Source organism: Phocoena phocoena, chromosome 17, assembly GCF_963924675.1.
Source record: "Phocoena phocoena chromosome 17, mPhoPho1.1, whole genome shotgun sequence".
Lineage (NCBI taxonomy): Eukaryota > Metazoa > Chordata > Mammalia > Artiodactyla > Phocoenidae > Phocoena > Phocoena phocoena.
The window spans coordinates 35,320,886-35,341,408 of NC_089235.1; positions in this window are offsets into that span (position 1 = coordinate 35,320,886).

Below are 20,523 nucleotides of genomic sequence, written 5' to 3' on the forward strand. Positions count from 1 at the left end.
GTAGAGTCGGGTGACGCGCGGTGAGCGCGGGGAGCGCCGGGCGCTCCCGGCCTTCCTATTAGGCGTGCGCGTGCCTGCCTGTCAGGGCAAGCTCTCCTTTCCTCGGACCCAGTCGCAGTCCGGCAGCTGCTTGGATCCTTGCGCAATACCTGTTGGTTGTTTCTGCAGTAACCTCTGATCGTTCACATTCACAGCTCCTTTGGGACACTAGACGAAAAAGTTCTTAATCTGCTTTAAGGAGAATTTGCTAATTTTTACCTACCCAGGTAGTGAAGTTTCCGTATAGGTTTCAGGTCGCCGTTTGGTCCTTAAGGAACTGAAAGAATTAGGTACAAAGGCCCAACCTTGACAGAATGCCGCTTCTGACCCCAGAAGTCCTTTACTGAGCGCCGGACACCTGGACTAGGGACTTCTCAGAAAGATTCCCCGAAGGACATTTTTAGGATTCGCAGTATCAGATGGCTCCTTCTCAAACTATTTTTTTGCTGGTTTCCTTTCTTCTTTTTGCCCTCTAAGGTTAGTGTTCCCCAGGTCCTCTTTTTTCCTTCTCCCTATTTAGAGCTCGCTAAACCCTCTCATCTGAGCCCATAGCTTTGATCCCACTGTGTCCCCATATGCTGATAAGCCCCAAGTCTGTGTCTCTTTTCCTATCCCTCCCTTGCACTCCTGGACACATCCAGATGGAATTCCTGTAGGCACCTCAAATTCAGCATAGCATGGTAGAAAGACACCAACTTGGGCTCTGGTGCAGAACAGATTTGGTAACTATGTAACTGGTATTAATCCCTGAATCTCAGTATTTGTTTTTAAATTGCAAAATGAAGACAATAGTACAATTTTACCTAATAAAACTGTTGTGAGGATTAAATAAAATAATAAAGATGCTTGGCACTGTGCCTGGAATCAATATGGGAAGGTATCCATCATTTAAAAGTATTGTAGGGCTTCCCTGGTGGCGCAGTTGTTGAGAGTACGCCTGCCGATGCAGGGTACGCGGGTTCGTGCCCCGGTCCAGGAAGATCCCACATGCCGTAGAGCGGCTGGGCCCGTGAGCAAGGGCCGCTGAGCCTGCGTGTCCGGAGCCTGTGCTCCGCAACGGGAGAGGCCACAACAGTGAGAGGCCCGCATACCACACACACACACAAAAAGTATTGTACCCCATAGACTTGCTCTTTCTTTTCTAACCTCAGTGGATGATCTTCCACCCACTTATCAGCCAAGTAGCCACCAGGACACTTTGAGTCTTTACTGATTAGGTGCCTGCTTTCTCTTTCATGCCATTCCTCTCAATCCATGTTGGTTTGGCTGAGTCAGTCTCTCAAAGATATCAGGCACAAGCTGCTTCCTTCACCTCTTTTTTAACTCCTGTGGTTCACATGGAGGAGCAACTCCCTTATTTAGCTAAAGTTTTACTTTCCTCCTAGAAGCTTCCAACACTACCTTCCCATCACCATCACACCCAGTTTGGTGTCTCCTTTCTGTTCCCACCCCTCTTTTTACATAGTTATTATCATTTGTCCACTGTGTTGAAATTTTTTGTTTACATCAATGTTTCCCTCTTTACACTGAATTTCTTCAAGGTGGGCCCATTACTTATTTAATCTAAGAATCAGTAAGCACTCTTTAAATGTTTGTTGAATGAACAAATTACAGTTTACAAGGGAGGGTATGAAGGCCGGAAAACCAGACAGGAGGCTAACAGAATTGTTTGGGCAAGAATCCATGAGGGACTAAAGTAGGGTAATGGTCATGGAGTTAGTAGAATTGGGATAAATTAGAAGCTATGGGCTTGTCGACTGATTGGATGTTAGAAGAGAGAGAGAAAGAGTCAAAGATAACACCTGGGTTTTCTATTTGAGGTAGTGGATAGATATTGGAGCCACTGACCAAGAGAAAAAATACAGAAAGTTTGTGAGAAAGATGAAGGGTTCAGTCTTGGTGCATGAGACTTGAAATGTTTATGATACAATCCAGTTGTGGCATGTCAGTAGGTGGTTGAAAATATGGATAAACAGGGAAAATGGGGCATCTCTCCTAGAAATTTTGACATTGGTATATAGACAGCAGTTAAAGCCATGGTTATGGATGAGTGAATGGTGGTGGGTGTGTCAAATATTTCCTGTTGTCTTTCAGGTACATGGTAAGATTGCATTTCCCAGCCTCCTTGTGGTTGGGATGAGCTAAGTGACACATTCTGCCCATGAATTATGAGCACAGAGTTTAATTGCTGGTGCAAGACCTTCCAGAACTCTTTTTCTCTTTGCCATGGCAATCAACAATGTTCCAGAGAATATGCTCCATTAATCTTGGTCTTGGAAGGTTGAGGCAGAATAGTGTCCCATCCACTTCATGATGGTATTTAAAGTGAATGAGAAGTCAACTTTGGTTGTTTAAAGCAACTGAGATTTGAGGGTGTTTTTGTTCATTTGTTTTCAGAGCAAATCTTTGTCACTTCTTACTGAATGAATGAGAAGAAGAGCAAAAACTTGGATACACCAGTGTGCTCATTAGACTATTTTCATGCAAGAAAGAGAGACCAAGAAGCCACCTTAATTAAAAGGGTTGGAAGCAGGAGTATTTATATGGATATATTAATAGCTATTAGGAATCAAGGCACCTCTAAAGAGAAGCTGTTCTTTTCTTTCCCATTGTATCTCTGTTTTTCTCTACCTCTTTGATCAGTTCTCACACTACTGACAGCTAATTAACCCTCTTCTTATCTTATAATACACATTTCAGAGGAGCACAATTCAGTTGCAAGAGCCCATAGCTCTAAGCCACATCATGGGCTGCCAACCAGCCTGTGGTTGGGCCACTGTTATATCAGGTGCCCATCCTGATCCAAACAGTGCCACCACTTTGCAAAATACCGCTCCTGAACATGGGAGCTCTGGTCAGACTATAATGGGACATTTCCATTTTTGTCCCACCAAAATTAATTTTTCAAAGAATTGTGAGAGTTATATTTTACAAATGTTAATTAGATGTGTCTTAACCTACAAATGCTCCAACCTCCCACCCTCTGTCTAAAACCTTTCTGTTGCTTTAGCAAAAACACCCAACTCCTTGAGTAGCCTACAAGCCCTTTATGATCTGGCCTTTACCTACCATTCCTACCTCATCTCCTGCCACCCTTCCCCCAGCCACACTGGCCTCCTGTCTCTCCCTTTGATAAGCCAAACTGGTTTCAACCTCAGGACGTTTGTACTCTGCCTTTGATGATCTCTCTTGTTTGAATACTCTTCCCCTACCTCTTAGAAAGCTTTCTTATTATTCCTTTCTTCTTATTATCTACTTTAAGCTCTTCTGCCATCACCTCATCTATGTTAGTCATATACTCCTTTCCTTCATTGCACCTACCATTTGAAATTGTCTTGTATGATTATTGCTTTGCTATCTGTCTTCCCCAAGGAGAATGAAAACACCATGAAAATGGGCATCTTTTCTGTCTTGTGATCCCCTGTATTCCTGAGAATAGTCCCTGACACACAAAATACTTTTTTTTTTTTTTTTTTTTTGCCGTACGTGGGCCTCTCACTGTTGTGGCCTCTCCCGTTGCGGAGCACAGGCTCCGGACGCGCAGGCTCAGCGGCCATGGCTCACGGGCCCAGCCGCTCTGCAGCATGTGGGATCTTCCCGGACCGGGGCATGAACCCGCGTTCCCTGCATCGGCAGGAGGACTCCCAGCCACTGCGCCACCAGGGAAGCCTCACAAAATACTTTTTAAGTAAATGAAGGAGATGGTAGGTAGTGTGCTCATCTACTGGCTATTTTTCGCTAGTCCTCTATCCAGGTTCATTCTCTACTCTTCCCTGCCTTGCTGTGCATCTCAGGAGGTTGACTTCTAGAGTTTGCATCACCCAATCTTCATTGTGCTCTGGGTTTCCAATTAGGTTTGACCAATGAGTGTCACCAGAAGAAGATTGGAAGATAGTAGAGTGAGAGGTGGTCAGGGTATTTATCTCTTCCCAACCCAGCTTCACTGTGTTTTTGGTAGTAACTGAATTCTTCCATGTCCAAAGTTCCTGTTGAGTGGCCTTTAAGTTTCCAGCTCTTTCCTAGCTCTGGTAATGGTTTCCTGATGCTTCACCATCCCTTGTAAAACTCCCTTGATTAGACTCTTTACTATGGCCGCTGTTGCCTGCTGGGACCCTGACTGACATAGGTGGACAGGTCAGAGACTGATGAGTTCAACACAACACCTGAGTTCATATAACTTGCCGAAGGCTATACAGAGAAAGTGATGGAATCAGGTTTCAAATTCAAAGTAAGTTCAGGTAATTTGAGGAGATCAGGAGAAACTGTTATACTAGAAATCCAAGGAAAAGAGAATGTTAAGAAAGAAGGAAGAGTCAGCAGTGCCCAATGTAGCAAAGGATTCAAGGTGAGAGAAGGACCAATAAGTGCCCCTTAGGTATCTATTTCAAAAGTAGCCACTAGGGCCTTAGGTAAACTACTTTCAATAAAAAGAAAATTCAGTCCTGGACATATATCCAGAAAAGATGAAAACGCTAATTCAAAAAGATACATGCACCCCAATGTTCAGAGAAGCACTATTTACAATAGCCAAGCCATGGAAGCAACCTAAATATCCATCAACAGATGAATGGAAAAAGAAGATGTGGTATGTGTGTGTGTATGTGTGTGTGTGTGTGTGTATAAAATGGAATATTAGCCATAAAAAAGAATGAAATAATGCCATCTGCAGCAACATGGATGGACCTAGAGATTATAATACCTAGTGAAGTAAGTCAGAGAAAGACAAGTATATGATATCACTTATATGTGAAATGTAAAAAAAAGATACAAATGAACTTCTTTACAAAACAGAAATATACTCACAGACATTGAAAACAAACTTATGGTTACCGAAGTAGAAAGGCAGGGGAGGAATAAATTAGAAGTTTGGGATTACCATATACTTACTACTGTTGATATATATAAAATAGATAAACAACAAGGACATACTGTACAGCACTGGGAACTATATTCAATATCTTGTAATAACCTATAATGGAAAAGAATCTGAAAAAATATATATATGTATATATATACATATATATATAAACTGAATCATTTTGCTGTACACCTGAAACTAACACATTGTAAATCAACTATACTTTAATAAAATTTTTAAAGTGATTAAAATGGTAAATTTTATAAGTAATTTACAATAGAAAATTAGAAAAAATAAAAAAAGAGTGAGTTTAAATAGCTCTTTTGATCATCCTGAACAAAAAGGAAGGAAAGAAAGGATGACAGCTAGAAGGTAATGCAGGATGAGAAAGATGGAGATATTATAAGTGAGATGTTCCAGTGTGTTTATACACTGAGATAAAGAAGGCTGGAGTGAGAAAACAGTTAAGGAACAGAAGGGAGAAAGTAAGTGATGAAGCCAGGCTCTGAAGGAGATTAGAAGGAATGGGATTAAGATCTGGGGAAAGGATTAGATGCAGAGGAGACAATGCTTGAAGTTCAAAGAAGAGATATAGAAATGAATGCAGAGTTGCCAGTGCTTATTTCTAATTGTAATGGAGTCTGTCATTTGAGGGTTTATTTGAATGTATTTTGGGAGATGCTGATAGTTTTTCTTTCTCCTTTGGTAGCCTAAGGCATGATTTCCATGAATTTCCCTGATCACAAAAAAGGACTGATTTGTCTTCTCAGCTCTTCAGGTGTCAGTCATACAATGGGTACATTTTTCCGGCCTCCTTGTTGTAGACTTTCCACTGTGCTTGCCATTTAGATACCTTACTTTGTTAGTATCTGTGAGAACAGGGAATGGGGTAGAAGAGGGAATTCAGTCAAACATTGTTAAGTAATCATATTTAAATGCAAAATGGGAAGAGGCTATTAAAAACTAATTCAATGGTAAATTACTCTGCAAACTCTGAATTATCTATTTTACAATTATGGATTTCCATGTACTGTAAAATGTTACCTTCACTTAAATTTAAGTAGCGATAAATACAGTTTGATATGTGAATATTGAAGCTAACAGTTAAAATTGGTTTGCTGTGATTTGTTGTTATTCATGCAAATTATTTCTCATGCACAATTAGGCATCTCTTTTTCTTCTGACTTGGGTGGTCTGTGATGTCTTTGCCTTTCTCTTGCTTCTATTTATGTCTTTGATTGGTATGTTTTGGGGGAGATTTTGGGGCTCTGAGATCAAAATTAGAATCTGGTTTATTTTATAATAGGCTTCCAGAAGCCTTTGAATTCTTCATGACAAACTCTGTGTCAAATAAACACACGTCAGGCATCTTTCAATGACTACTGCAGCCAAAGGAAATGGAAATGTAAGTACTGCATCAAATGGTAGTAACAGGAGAACAGTGCTGTTCTTCAGTAGGCTCTCTAGCTAGCAAGATGGATACTTTGAACACCCTTTTGGAGCACTGTATAAAAGACAAATCTGCTTAAGATATATAATTTAAATGAGTATATCTGGACCCTGTATGAAGTTGCTATTTCAGTGTTAGCAACTAGTTCTTTCTGAATGACGTGTATTTAACTTATTTGTTCAACAAGAGCATATTGGAGGTACATACTTTGATAGATTCCATTGAGAATGTAAAGATGAATTAAAGGCATTTCCTACCTTTGGGGAGTCTAATTGTGGAGAAGAGAAAAATAACTCCACTACAAAGCATATGTGATAGGTGCATCAGAGTGATGCCAAGAGGTTTGGGATGGCAGAGACAAGGAAGATAATTACTAATGGCGTAGTCATTTCCAAAGAGTGCTATTACTTCTGTTCCTGAGTTGTATTTAACTAGAATACTTCCAATTAAAGGCTTGCTTAATTCCCTGAGCTAAATTGTGAATATAATCAGTCTTCTACAATGCCTTCTGTCCAGCATTACAGTTATGGTGGGAAATGCAACAATCTCATCCAGACTCAATCTGCCATCCTTACGCTTACATGCCTGTCCATCCTTTACCAAGTACACATCTTCCTGAGGAGTATCTCCAGCTCCCCTCTCCTCTTTCATTGCTCTTCACTATATATTTGACCCCAAAGAAGTGGCTCTTGTCAGAGATTGCAGGTAAGGATTATTGGAAAGAAGGGAAGAATGCACTCATATCAGCTAAGTAATTGTTTAGTAATTACTACTCACAGTAAGAAAATGAAAAGCAATAGGCTGACTCTACAGATAAAGCTTCCAGTTCAGAATAGTCAGAAAGATTTGTCTTTCCCATTTCAAGTAGTTTCAATTCTGTGGAAAATAGTAACTCAGGGTTCAATTAGAAAACTGTTGTTTATTCATGATACTGGATGAAAATGCCAAACCTTGCAGTTGTTATAATTCTGTTACTGTGTAAGTTGATGTACACACAAAGTACTGCTCAGTCTAGCCTCTACACTAATTAATACCATATAGGATATCAGGGAGAAAAATGAGTATAAAATATCACCTTTAAATTTTTGTTAGAAAGTAAGAGAAAGGAAAATTTAGAATATCCTACTGCTAATGAGCCTTGTTTCTCAGTATAGAAAATATGATTAGATACTGATATTGAGACTGATATTGATTAATTCCACAAAATGAATCCTTTATTTTTTAGCCACACATGCACAGAAGTATATCTTCTCCAATATTTATTAAGTACTTATGGCTTTCAACTCTCCTCATAAGTCAAAATTGAAAGACAATATATGATTAGAGAGCATTTAAAAAACTTGAATTTGTATTTTTTAAAAAAATTTATAGTCTATTTTTATTTATTATTTTTATTTATAGAGAGTATTTGTTTCATTTATTAGGTATGAGTTAGGGAGGAAAGGCATACTCTGCTGATCTCCAGGCATAAAGCAACCCATCTGGCTGATACTTTTTTACCTCATCTCTTCGTGTCATCCCCTCTCAAATCTGTGCTCTCAGTTGAAGAGGATGAAGAGGGGAATCTCCCCGGAAAGAAGAGGATTCATCTTCAGTTAAGAGAAAGGAGTTAAAAACAAGCAAACAAACACAGGAGATGTAGATAGGCTTGCCTGCTAAACCACCCAGTAAGATCTTACTCGATAATTTACTTGGGAAAATCTATAATTCCAGTATTTTAAAGGGCACCTTGAGGGTGAGACTGGGCCTCAAGGATTCATCTTCCAGTGCTACAGCCATAAACAACTGTAACACAGCATGTTACACACAATGACAGCACAGAGGAAGGAATGACTAAGTCTGGGAGTGGAAGTTTTGCAGCAAAGGTGATTATTTGAGCTTTGTGTTAAAGGATGAGTATACACTAATTTACATCCTGCTCATTCCAAAAGGATTTTATGTGCCTTGTAAAAGTTGACCACACAGTGGAAGAGTGGAATTGCATTTTGGACACAGGTAGTACCAAATCACAGAAGTGTGAAAAAGTACGATATGCTTGGGAAGTGGTGAGATTTGAGGACAGATGCACAGAGCACACTTGTGAGTCTGGAGGAAGATATCACCATTCTCTAGTAGTAGCTTTCAAACTTGTGCATGCATCAGTTCCCCTGGAGTACTTTTAAAAGCACAGTTTACTGGGTCCCCCAGAGATTTTGATTCTGAAGGTTTGGGGTGAGGGAGATCAAGAATTTGCATTTTTTACAAATTCCCTAGTGATGTTGATGAGGCTGGTCTTGGGACACACCTTAAGAACCACTTTTCTAGAGTTTGGATTTTATTCTATAGTCAATTGAGAATACCTGGAATTTTTACAGCTGATAAAGGAGTCAGATTTGAATTTAGAAAGTTTATTGGAAGTTATGAGGAGAATCATGGAGGGATTAGTAGATTATTTCACATGTCTAAGAGACAGAGTAAATGGGCCTCAACATATTTTTGGAAAGATGAAATAGAATGGCTTGAGGTGTGATCAAGATTGCTTGGAATGATTGAATATGGGGAATGAAGGAAAGGGAAGGAATCTCAGAATGTTAAAATTATGTTCTATAATGTAAATGAAACATTATAATACTTAGATATTCAAAGAATCTTATCCTACCAAAATCTTAAAAATGGGGTCCAACAATTCATTCAGAGTTTCAGATCATTTTCTTGCCAGTGTCACAGGTTAGACCTTTACATCTAAAGAAAGTGAGATGGCTTGGCCATGGTCATTCAGCAGTCACATCTTAAAAATGTATGACATGAAGCCCACTCAGGTAAGATCAAGTGTTCCTAAGGAAGCATCCATCTAGGGGTGCTGTTAATCCAGTGTGACTACTCTAAGTATCAGAACCTTGGCTGCAAGTATCAGTTGCGGTCTGGAAAGACCTTAGTATACTGTTAACTGTAGGAGGTTCCCTCAATACATAGGAATTTATAGATGCAACATGAAGGATAAATTGAGACAGGCTGAAACCACAAAATGGAAAGAAGTATATATGACTAACTTGATCCTAATTCTATTAAACCCATTGTAACGTGCAGTGAAGTTTTGATTTTAACTTCTAGTTTCTCCTTCTAGCAACTGATCCCTTAGCCAAGTGTAACTAAGGAACTGTCACTAATCTGCTTTCTTTTTCTCTGAATGTTGTTGTTCTTAAAGTTCTGCTGACCTTCTTCTGTTCGTGCTGTTCTTTTCTCTTGCAGGGCTGTTGAAATGGTCAGCTCCTTGTATAAACCATTTTTTATCTTTTTGTTATTAAAAAATTTTTCCATCAGTATAATCTCTGCCAATAGCATTTCTAAGGGGGTTGCTTTCTTCAATCCTCTTTGCTAAATACTTACAAGCCATTAACTTCTCTTTGTTTTTGCAGCCCATTAACCCTCTGTGCTTCTTGCATTGGGCTGCAGCCTCTGTGTTCTGCCCCTTGGTAGTGATAGGGAGGGGTAGGTTGGAAGGAGAGAATGGAGTAGAATGGGGGTAAGGTACATGGTATACTTTGCTCCTTTTGACTAGAAGAGTAACTTTCAGATTGGGTCTAAACTGGAAACAGATCCCTCCCTTAGACAGAAAATGCTACTCTGTTTTTAAACATTAAACAGCCTTTGGCTGCAGTCTTCCAGGGACTTTTCTGATTCACTCTCTTATGCTTATAATTCCTGTGGGAAACAAAAGCTTCATAAAGCATTTAGTTACTATTGGAATTAGAGGGGGTTAATAAATTACTCCTTCTTCTCACCATATAAATTCTGAACTAATTGAGAGATACATGAGTCAGGAAAATGAAGTTCAAAACTTTAACTCTATTACTGATAGTGTTGATGAAGAATGTATCTTAGAGTGAGACCCAAGTATAACAACCTGCTGCCAGTCTAGTCCTTTGGACAACCCAGTAGAGGGAAAGTTTGAATATGGAGGGCAGACACATTAACCTAAGTTCTTACCCTCCTCTCAGGTAATTCATTCCACCACCATGTGGAGGAGTAAAGGGGTAGAGGGGCAAGAAGTCAAGATAAACACTTCCTCGTGGAAACCAGATATTTTATAATAGAATTTTAAAGAGTTATAAGAAAATAACAATGGTTAACCATAACAGTGTCTAACAATGACTTCTGAACTGTAGAAAAATAATTTCTTCCTTTAAGATAATTAATGTCACACAATTAGGAATTTTAGAAAATCAGGAAAGTTAATATTTATTTTCCAGGCTATGAATGAAGATGACAAAATCTGTATTTAGATTCATAAGTTGTGTTGATTGCACCAATTATCTATTTAATTTATATATATATATATATATATATATATATATATATATATATATATATATATAAAATTAGAGGATTTAAAGTTTTTAAAAGTTGTCACATGCTGTTAGTTATCCTCCACAACATTTTTCCATTTTCCATAGTAGTAAATTTACAACTGGATACATGGCCACCAGCTAGAGAAACTATTGCCCAGTCTCACTTGCAACTAGGGGTAGCCATGTGAATAAGTTCTCACCAATGGAATGGCAAAGTAAAAGTGATGTGTGCAACTCCAACCTCACTTGCTTAAATGAAAATGACTTGGTGTCCACTTTCTTTCCCCTTCTTGGGTTGAGATGCTGATGTGGCAGAGACCAGTGGTGCCAGGGACCCTTAATGACTTAATGGAGCAGAGCCTTTCTACTAACCTAGCCTGGCCAAACTATAAGATGAGAGAGAAATAAACTTCTACCTATTTAGGACACTGTGATTTTTTGGTCTCTTTTTATTTTTATTTATTTTATATTTTTATCATTAAAAAAAAATTGAGGTATAGTTGTTTTACAATTTTGTTAGTTTCTACTGTACAGCAAAGTGAAGTAGAGTTCCCTGTACTATACAGCACGTTCTTATTAGTTATCTATTTTATACATATTAATGTATATATGTCAATCTCAATCTCCCAATTCATCCCACACCCCCACCACTCATGGGTCTTTTTTTAATGTCAATATATATACCAAATAGTACAAATATTATGCCTATTCTATATGATATTTGTTAAAATATTCAATAGGAAGAAATCTGTACAATTAGGTACTATAGTCAGTTGAATAGAGGGCCCCCCCAAATATAAATCTACCTAGATCTTGTAAATGTCAGCTTATTTGGAAAAAAGGGTCTTTGAAGATGTAATTAAGAATCTCAAAATGAGATCATCCTGGATTGACTGGTTGAACCCTAAATCAAATGACACATGCACTTATAAGAGACAGAAGAGGAAAATACAGAGAGCAAGGAGAGGGAGGCTGTGTGAAGACAGAGGCAGAGATTTAAGTGGTGCATCTGCAAGCCAAGGAACTCCTAGAGCCACCAAAAGCTGGAAGAGGCACGGAAGGATTCTCCCCTAGAGCTTTCAGAGACAGCGTGGCCCAGCCTACATCTCAAGTTCAGGTTTCTTGTCTCCAAAACTGAGAGAATAAACTTCTATTGTTTTTAAGCCAGCCAGTTTGTAGTAATTTGTTATGATAACACTAGGAAACCAATACAGCTACCTAATAAAATTTGATAACAAAGATGAAGAATTTGGACAGGAGAAATAAAAGGAATCATTTCTTGTTTCCTTATGAAATACTGAAAGGAGCATAGAGCACTAATATAAAATTGGCTCATAAGACATTTTCTGATTGCCAGAAATGTGTCACCTCTGAAAGTTACAGGGTGTATAAAAGTGAGACACAATCCTAACCTTCAAGAGGTTCATAGTCTCCTTGGAGAGGATATATGTACATCAGCAACACTGATTCATTTTAAAAAGAAACTAAAAGGAAAGAAACTTCATGTCAAAATTATAGGCTACTTGGTTAAGAGAAAACCGCCCACCGAGTTGCTGAACAAACAAGTTTGACCATCTAAGAAAATCAGATATACAATTTGTACATAGTGATAATTCTATCTGGGAAATCTGATAAAAACTGTTATTTAAAAAGTTCCTTGTATTCCTAAAGCAATTCACTTTATAAAAGAATTTGTTAAAATAAAATAGCAACTGATTTACTTAAATGTTAATAATTAATGACTTGAGAATTATGCTAGAAAGAAAGGAATTTAAAAGCTTTATTCTTAGGAAATATTACCACTTAATGACTGATTGAAATGGAACAATATTATAAAATGTAGAAGAAAAGGACTTGCAAGTGGATCAAGATGGTGGAGGAGTAGGACATGGAGCTCACTTCTCCCCACAGATACATCAAAAATATATCTACAGGTGGAACGACTCTCACAGAACATCTACTGAACACTAGCAGAAGACCTCAGACCTCCAAAAGGTTGAGAAAATCTCCACGTAACTGGGTAGGACAAAGAAAAAAAAAAAAAAGAGAGGAGAGAAAGGAATATGGATGGGACCTGTACCCCTGGGAGGGAGATGTGAAAGAGGAAAGGTTTCCACATGTGGGGCAGTCCCATCACGGGTGGGGAGATCAGCCAGGACAGAGGGGGAGCTTTGGAGTCTCAGAGGAGAGTGTAGCAACAGGTTTGTTGAGGGCAAAGCAGAGAGAGAGAGACCTGCACAGGCGATAAGTGCCAGTCAGCCACACTCTCACCCAGTCCCAGTTTATCCTTCCCCCTCCCCATGTCCTCAAGTCCATTCTCAACGGCTGCATCTTTATTCCTGTCCATCTCCTAGGTTCTTCAGAACTTTTTTTTTTTGATTCCATATATATGTATTAGCATATGGTATTTGTTTTTCTCTTTCTGAACTTACTTCACTCTGTATGACAGACTCTAGGTCCATCTACCTCACTGCAAATAACTTAATTTCATTTCTTTTTATGGTTGAGTACTATTCCATTGTATATATGTGACACATCTTCTTTATCCATTCATCTGTTGATGGACACTTAGGTTGCCTCCATGTCCTGGCTATTGTAAATACAGTTGCAATGAACATTGTGATACAGGACTGCTTTTGAATTATGGTTTTCTCAGGGTATATGCCCAGAAGTTACATTGCTGGGTCATATGGTAGTTCTATTTTTAGTTTTTAAGGAATGTCCATACTATTCTCCATAGTGGCTGTATCAATTTACATTCCCACCAACTGTGCAAGAGTGTTCCCTTTTCTTCACACTGTCTCCAGCATTTATTGTTTCTAGATTTTTTGATGATGGCCATTCTGACTGGTGTGAGATGATATTTCATTGTAGTTTTGACTTGCATTTCTCTAATGATTAATGATGTTGAGCATTCTTTCATATGTTTATTGGCAATCTGTATAACTTCTTCGGAGATGTGTCTATTTAGGTCATCTGCCCATTTTTGGATTCGGTTGTTTGTTTTTTTGATATTGAGCTGCATGAGCTGCTTGTAAATTTTGGAGATTAATCCTTTGTCAGTTGCTTCACTTGCAAATATTTTCTCCCATTCTGAGGGTTGTCGTTTCATCTTGTTTATGGTTTCCTTTGCTGTGCAAAAGCTTTTAAGTTTCATTATGTCCCTTTTTTAAAATTTTTATTTCCATTTCTCTAGGAGGTGGGTCAAAAAGGATCTTGCTGTGATTTATGTCATAGAGCATACTGCCTATGTTTTCCTCTAAGAGATTTATAGTATCTGGCCTTACATTTAGGACTTTAATCCATTTTGAGTTTATTTTTGTGTATGGTGTTAGGGACTGTTCTACTTTCATTCTTTTACGTATAGTTGTCCAGTTTTCCCAAAACCAAAAGAAAAGGCTGTCTTTTCGCCATTGTGTATTCTTGCCTCTCTTATCAAAAATAAGGTGACCAATGTGCATGGGTTTATCTTGGGGCTTTCTACACTGTTCCATTGATCTATATTTCTGTTTTTGTGTCAATGCCATACTGTCTTGATTACTGTAGCTTTGTAGTATAGTCTGAAGTCAAGGAGCCTGATTCCTCCAGCTCCGTATTTCTTTCTCAAGACTGCTTTAACTATTCAGGGCCTTTTATGTTTCCATAAAAATTGTGAAATTTTTTTGTTCTAGTTCTGTGGAAAATGCCAGTGGTAGTTTGATAAGGATTGCATTAAATCTGTAGATTGCTTTGGATAGTATAGTCATTTTCACAATGTTGATTCTTCCAATCCAAGAACATGGTATATCTCTCCATCTGTTTGTATAATTTTTAATTTCTTTCATCAGTGTCTTATAGTTTTCTGCATAGAGGTCTTTTGTCTCCTTAGGTACGTTTATTCCTGGGTACTTTATTCTTTTTGTTGCAGTGGTAAATGGGAGTGTTTCCTTAATTTCACTTTCAGATTTTTCATCATTAGTGTATAGGAATACAAGAGATTTTTGTGCATTAATTTTTTATCCTCCTACTTTACCAAATTCATTGAATAGCTCTAGTAGTTTTCTGGTAGTATCTTTAGGATACTCTATGTATAGTATCATGTCATCTGCAAACAGTGACAGCTTTACTCCTTCTTTTCCAATTTGGATTCCTTTTATTTCTTTTTCTTATTCGATTGCTGTGGCTAAAACTTCCAAAACAATGTTTAATCATAGTGGTGAGAGTGGGCAACTTTGTTTTGTTCTTGATCTTAGTGGAAATGGTTACAGTTTTTCACCACTGAGAATGACGTTGGCTGTGGGTTTGTCATATATGGCCTTTCTTATGTTGAGGTAAGTTCCCTCTATGCCTACTTTCTGGAGGGTTTTTTGTCATAAATGGGTGTTGAATTTTGTTGAAAGCTTTTTCTGCATCTATTGAGATGATCATGTGTTTTTTATTTTTCAGTTTGTTAATATAGTGTATCACATTGGTCGATTTGCATATATTGATGAATCCTTGCATTCCTGGGATAAACTGCACTTGATCATGGTCTTTGATCCTCTTAATGTGCTGTTGGATTTTGTTTCCTAGTATTATGTTGAGGATTTTTGCATCCATGTTCGTCACTGATATTGGCCTGTAGTTTTCTTTCTTTGTGACACCTTTGTCTGATTTTGGTATCAGGGTGATGGTGGCCTTGTAGAATGAGTTTGTGAGTATTCCTCTTTCTGCTATATTTTGGAAGAGTTTGAGAAGGATAGGTGTTAGTTCTTCTCTAAATATTTGATAGAATTTGCCTGTGAAGCCATCTGGTCCTGGGCTTTTGTTTGTTGGAAGAGTTTTCATCACAGTCTCAACTTCAGTGCTTGTGATTGGTCAGGTTATATTTTCTATTTCCTCCTTCTTCAGTCTTGGAAAGTTGTGCTTTTCTAAGAATTTGTCCATTTCTTCCAGGTTGTCCATTTTATTGGCCTATAGTTGCTTGTAGTAATCTCTCATGATCCTTTGTATTTCTGCAGTGTCACTTCTCCTTTTTCATTTCTAATTCTATTGATTTGAGTCTTCTCCCTATTTTTCTTGATGAGTTTGGCTAATGGTTTATCAATTTTGTTTATCATCTCAAAGAACCAGCTTTTTGTTTTACTGATCTTTGCTATTGTTTCTTTCATTTCTTTTTCATTTATTTCTGATCTTATCTCTATGATTTCTTTCCTTCTGCCAACTTTGAGGTTTTTGTTCTTCTTTCTCTAATTGGTTTAGGTGTAAGGTTAGGTTGTTTATTTGAGATCTTTCTTGTTTCTTGAGGTAGGATTGTATTGCTATAAACTTCCCTCTTAGAACTGTTTTTGCTGCATCCCATAGGTTTTGGGTCATCCTGTTTTCATTGTCATTTGTTTCTGGGTATTTTTTGATTTCCTCTTTGATTTCTCCAGTGATCTCTTGGTTATTAAGTAGTGTATTGTTTAGCCTCCATATATCTGTATTTTTTTACAGATGTTTTCCTGTAATTGTTATCTAGTCTCATCGCGTTGTGATCAGAAAAGATACTTGCTATGATTTAAGTTTTCTTAAATTTACCAAGGCTTGATTTGTGACCCAAGATATGATCTATTCTGGAGAATGTTCCATAAGCACTTGAGAAGAAAGTGTATTCTGTTGTTTTTGGAGGAATGTCTTATAAATATCAATTAAGTCCATCTTGTTTAGTGTATCATTTTAAGCCTGTGTTTCCTTATTAATTTTCATTTTGGATGATCTGTCCATTGGTGAAAGTGAAGTGTTAAAGTCCCCTACTATGATTTTGTTACTGTTGATTTTCCATTTTATGGCTGTTAGCATTTGCCTCATGTATTGAGGTGCTCCTCTGTTGGGTGCATAAATATTTACAATTGTTATATCTTCTTCTTGGATTGATCCCTTGATCGTTATGTAGTGTCCTTCATTGTCTCTTGTAGTAGTCTTTAAAGTCTATTTTGTCTGATATGAGAATTGCTACCCCAGCTTCCTTTGATTTCCATTTGCATTGAATATCTTTCTCCATCCCCTCACTTGCAGTCTGTATGTGTCCCTAAGTCTGAAGCTGGTCTCTTGTAGACAGCATATATATGGGTCTTGTTACTGTATCCATTCAGCCACTCTATGTCTTTCATTGGAGCATTTAATCCATTTACATTTAAGGTAGTTATCGATATGTATGTTTCTATTCCCATTTTCTTAATTGTTTTGTGTTTGTTTTTGTACATCTTTTCCTTTTTCTTTTGTTGCCTGCCTAGAGAAGTTCCTTTAGAATTTGTTGTAAAGCTGGTTTGGTGATGCTGAGTTCCCTTATCTTTTGCTTGTCTGTACGTTTTAATTTCTCCATCAAATCTGAATGAGTTCCTTGCTGGGTAGAATAATCTTGGTTGTAGGTTTTTCCCTTTCATCTCTTTAAATATGTCCTGCCACTCCCTTTTGGCTTGCAGCGCTTCTGCTGAAAGATCAGCTATTAGCCTTATGGGGATTCCCTTGTATATTATTTGTTGCTTTTCCCTTGCTGCTTTTAATATTGTCTCTTTGTATTTAATTTTTGATAGTTTGATTAATATGTGTTTTGGCGTGTTTCTCCTTGGATTTATCCTGTATGGGACTCTCTGCACTTCCTGTACTTGATTGACTCTTTCCCTTCCCATATTAGGGAAGTTTTGAACTATAATCTCTTCAAATATTTTCTCAGTCCCTTTCCTTTTCTCTTCTTCTTCTGGGACCCCTATAACTCAAATGTTGTTGTGTTTAATATTGTCCCAGAGGTCTCTGAGACTGTCGTCAATTCTTTTCATTCTTTTTTCTTTATTCTGCTCTGCAGTAGTCATTTCCACTATTTTATCTTCCAGGTCACTGGTCCTTTCTTATGCCTCAGTTACTCTGCTATTGATTCCTTCTGGAGAACTTTTAATTTCATTTCTTGTATTGTATATCATTTGTTTGCTCTTTAGTTCTTCTAGGTCCTTGTTAAATGTTTCTTGTATTTTCTCCATTCTATTTCCAAGATTTTGGATCATCTTTACTATCATTACTCTGAATTCTTTTTCAGGTAGACTGCCTATTTCCTCTTCATTTGTTTGGTCTGGTGGATTTTTGCCTTGCTCCTTCATCTGCTGTGTGATTCTCTGTCTTCTCATCCCAATAAACTCAGTGTATTTGTGGTCTCCTTTTCACAGGCTGCAGGTTCTTAGTTCCTATTGTTTTTGGTGTTTACCCACATTGGCTGAGGTTGGTTCAGTGGGTTGTGTAGGCTTCCTGGTGGAGAGGACTAGTGCCTGTGTTCTGGTGGATGAGGCTGGATCTTGTCTTTCTGGTGGGCAGGACCACGTCCAGTGGTGTGTTTTGGGGTGTCTGCGACCTTATTATGATTTTAGGCAGCCTCTCTGCTAATGGGTGAGGTTATGTTCCTGTCTTGCTAGTTGTTTGTCATAGGTTGTGCAGCACTGTAGGCTCCTGGTCGTTGAGTGGGGGTGGATCTTTTCATTGAGATGGAGATCTCTGGGAGAGCTTTTGATGTTTGATATTATGTGGAGCCGGGAAGTCTCTAGTGGACCGTGTCCTGAACTCAGCCCTCCCACCTCAGAGGCACAGGTCTGACACCTGGCCAGAGCACCCGGACTCTGTCACCCACACTGTTTGCCTCCAGGACTACTGAAGAATCTAGAGAAGCATAGCCAAAATGTCTGAGTCATAAAAGCTGAAGAGTGATGACTGCCTCCTGTCCTGCCCTCAGCCATTTCAGCCTCCACACGGACTGCAGCTGACCTGGTGCCCATCCTTTCCCTTCTAACCACTCCACCCTTGCCCCACTGGTGGGAGGTGGGACCCACCACCACGCTGGAATCTTGTGGTGGTGCCCTGAACTCTAGCGAGCCCTCCAAAACTATTTTTGAAAGCAATGATAAATACAAGGAACAGCAAAAGGATAAACATGAATATGTAAAAAGGGACATGAGAATCATAAAATCTGGGACTTCCCTGGTGTTCCAGTGGTTAAGAATCCACCTTGCAAAGCGGGGGACATGGACTTGATCCCTGGTTGTGGAACTAAGATCCCACATGCTATAGGGCAACTAACCCTGCATGCTGTAGAGCCTGTGTGCCACAACTAAGAACCCGCATGCCACAACTACTGATCCCATGCACCACAACTAGAGAGCCCATATGCTGCAACTAGAGAAAAGTCTGCACTCCTCAATGAATAGCCCAAGAGCCGCAACAAAGGATCTCACACACCACAACCAAGACCTGATGCAGCCAAATTAATTACTTAATATATTTAAAAAAACACCAAACATCAGAGAGAAAGAGAGAATTTTTTAGAAATCATAAAATGTGGGGAAGGAGAGTAAGAAAATACAGATTCTTTTTATTATTATTATTTTGTTTTAGAATGTGTTTGAACCTATTTGACTATCAGTCTAAAGCAAGCAAATATATGAAGGGGTTACCATACTTGAAAAACAGGGCAACAATAAATCAAAAACATAAAATAGCTTCACAAAAATGAAAAAGAAGAGAACACAAGCATAAAATAAAAGGAAATCATCAAACCACAAAAAGAAATACAATAGGAAAAAGAAAGGAACAAAGAAGAAACAAAGACTCAACTGGAATACAAGGTTTAAAATGGCAATAAATACATACATATCAATAATTAGGTTAAATGTCAAGGGACTGAATGCTCCAATTAAAAGACATAGTGTGGCAGACTGGATAAAAAAACAAGAGCCTACAATATGCTGCCTGCAAGAGACCCACCTTAGGGCAAACGACACACATAGATTGAAAGTGAGGGGGATGAAAAACGATATTTCAGGCCAACAGAAATGACAAGAAAGTGGGAGTTGCAATACTCATATCAGACAAAATAGACTTTAAAGACTATAATGAAAGATAAAGAAGAACACTAAATAATGATAAAAGGATCAATACAAGAAGAGGATATTACATTCATCAACTTATATGTGCCTAAATATCAGAGGACCCAAATACATAAAATCAAATACTAACAGACATAAGGGAGAAATCAATGGGAATACAATAATAGTAGGAGTCTTTAACACCCCATTCACATCAATGACAGATCTTCCAGACGGTGAATCAATAAGGCAACAGAGGTCCTAAATAATACAATAGAACAGTTAGACTTAATTGATATTTTCATGACATTACATCCAAGAAAAACACAAAAAAACCCCAGCATACACATTCTTTTCAAGCACACATGAAACATTCTCTAGGATTGACCACATACTTTGACAAAAATTAACCTCAACAAATTTAAGAGTATAGAAATTATTTCAAGCATCTCCTCTGACCACAATGGCATGAAACTAGAAATCAACCACAGGAAATGAAATGAGAAAAAAAATGACTACATAGAAACTAAACAACATGCTACTAAAAAACCAAAGGGTCAACGAGGAAATCAAAAAGGAAATTAAAAAAATACCTTGAGAAAAATGATAATGAAAACACAACCATACAAAATCTATGGGATACAGCAAAATAAGTTTTTAGAGGGACATTCAAAGTGATACAGGCCTTCATCAAAAAACAATAAAAATCTCAAGTTAACAAACTAACCTGCCACCTAAAAGAATTAGAACAAACAAAACTTAAAGTCACCAGAAGGAAGGAAATAATAAAGATCAAGGAAGAAATAAATAAAATAGAGATGAAAAAACAATAGAAAAAAATCAATAAAACCAAGAACTGGTTCTTTGAAAGGGTAAACCAAATTGAAAAACCTCAGGCCAGGCTCACTGAGAAGAAAAGAGAGAGAACCCAAATAAACAAAATAAGAAATGAAAGCAAAAAAAAAAAAAAAAAAGGGCTTCCCTTGTGGCACAGTGGTTGAGAGT